This window comes from Rhagoletis pomonella, unplaced genomic scaffold (assembly GCF_013731165.1).
Source record: "Rhagoletis pomonella isolate Grant_MI unplaced genomic scaffold, Rhpom_1.0 Rhpom_scaffold_00878, whole genome shotgun sequence".
Taxonomy (NCBI): Eukaryota; Metazoa; Arthropoda; class Insecta; order Diptera; family Tephritidae; genus Rhagoletis; species Rhagoletis pomonella.
In genome coordinates, this window is record NW_023459432.1 from 55,372 (window position 1) to 57,900 (window position 2,529).

Below are 2,529 nucleotides of genomic sequence, written 5' to 3' on the forward strand. Positions count from 1 at the left end.
GTGTGGGGAGCGCTGCGAAGGTGTTTTCGGTAAACTCCGCGTAACATTTCCAATCAGCTTTAGAAAAGTTGATATAGGTCCGGTGTTTGGCGGAGGCAAAGTCGGTTGGTTTATCTATCGAGATGACTATGGGTAGATGGTCTGATGCTAGAGTCAGCATAGGTCGCCACATTATGCTGTTTATCAGACCAGCGCTGACTATTGTGATGTCTGGCGAGCTACTGCAGTTACCCATAATCCTGGTGGGTGCGTCGTCGTTCATTGTGCAGAATGTCGAATCGTCTATCTGCTCAGCCAAGTCTGTTCCCCTACGATCGTTTGACAGGCTTGAATGCCAAAGATCGTGGTGCGCATTAAAGTCACCTACTACCATACGGTTTTCACTTCTGAGGAGCGCACCTATATCAGGGTGATATCCTGCCGGGCAGCAGGTGACAGGGGGTATGTATATGTTAAATATTTCGAGCTCGACATCGCCTGACCGGATAGCGACACCCTGACATTCTAGGGTGGTATCCCTGCGGTCGATGTCTGCTTCGATCAGACGATACTGCACGGTGTGGTGCGTGATGAACGCTAAGCCACCACCATTATCTCGCTCGCGATCTCGACGGTGCACGTTGTACCCGGCGCAATTCAACAAAGTTGAATTGCTGTGCAACTTCGTCTCTTGGACCGCAACTATCAATATACCATGCCGACACATGAAGACGGTTATCTCCTCAATCTTGCTCTGTAGCCCGTTGCAGTTAAATTGTAGGAGCTTCATGTGGTTCGGGAGATGTGACGTGATGTGGGGTGTAAGTGAAGTGTATGTTCTTGCCGCCGTTGGCTGTGTGTGCTGCTGTGGTGATTGCCGCCCTGTGGTGGTGGTGGGGGGCGTCGCAATTGGGGTCTGCGACCGAGCAGCGCAACACGGGCCCTCGCAGTTCCCAGTCCAATCTCGCGTGGTACGCAGACCTGAGCATGCCCTAAAGTGGCACCAGCCAAGGCAGGTGTTGCACTTGACTGATGTCACATTACGGATTATCCTGGTCTGATATACCGTGCAGGTTGTAGGGGGAACCAGGAGTTGTTGGCGGCGGCGTGTGGGTGGTGGTGCGGTTGTGTGTGTTATGTGGTCTGTAGTGGCTGTGGTACGGTCTGTGGTGTTATTATTGTGGCGAATACTGCGGCAACGCGAAGCGAACAACAAGAAATAGGCAGAATGTTTGAGGAATGACGTAGAATGTTCCACAAAGAGAAACGTCAAGTTGGATGAACACTGCGAACAGCGAGCGAAAGAGAATGAGCGATAAACTTCAGAATGTTCTAGAGTTGCCATAAGTGCCAGCGCAGGTATATAAGGGCGCCGCCACAGCGAGGTGAGTGAGTTACAAGACAGCAAGCTACAAGTAAAGTAAGCAGAGAAGCGAGTTGCGAATAAGCAAGATATAAGTTTAATTATGTTACCAAGTTTAGTTAAGCGCTGTTATTGCTTTAACAAGTATTGTAAAGTGTTTTTACTGTATTAGCGAGTATTGTAAATTGTTTGTTGTACAAAAAAGTTAATTGTACTACAATTTGGTCATCGATTGCATTTATTTAACAATCCAGCGATACGAACCGAGAGATTTGGGAAATCCGGACGAGGTTTCAAGGATAATCGTAACATTATGTTGTTGTGTACGACGTGGTCCACTGTCTGTTTGTCCGTAGTCCCGAGCAGACTCTGAGGTGACTCCACCCCTCGCATGCATTACACTTGACTGAGGTGGAGTTGTGGTGTAATCGTCTTCGGCATACACAGCAGGTGTATGTTTCTGGCCCAGGGTTTGACTCGATGGCAGCCCTGAGTAGGAGAATACGTAGTGAATGTAGCCCTATGGACGGACAAATTCTGAGATACTTCGCCGACCTAAACGGGGTTAGATCGCCGAAACAACAGCCCTTGGTCGGGTGAAACCCGAGTCATTCCGGTACGTAGAACCGGCTGTCGTGGGAATGTCGAAGGCCGCAGCACCAAGTGGCGCAGCGCTTGGAATTTCAAGGCTTTCGGCATCACAGGCAGCAGCGTCTACCTCTGATAAATTGTCAGCGACTGACATGCCAGCACTATTCGTTGTGCGTACAGCTACGATACGCAATTCAAGAGGCTACCCCTATTCTGTATCATCCCAACTTTCGTTGGCGCACTACTCGCCACTCCAGAGCCCACTAATTTCACCAGTAACTACACAAAAAATATCTCTAATTAACGGCAAAAATAGTAAATAACATCTGACGGTGATGCCCATTTTCTATAAAGTGTACCAAATAAATTAAAAATAATAAAATTCTAAAGGAAATATATAAAAATACGTTAGCAACGCTGTTCTAGACGAATACAACGTAATCGACGTAAAGTCTACATGAAGGTGATCATTCGACTTACAAAATTGTAAGCTGAGGCGAATTCGCCTGCAGACGAATTGTTCGTATCCCCTATCGTCCGAGATACATGATGAGGCTGTTAAAAACGTAGTATTGCGTCGTCACGCAAGCGAGATT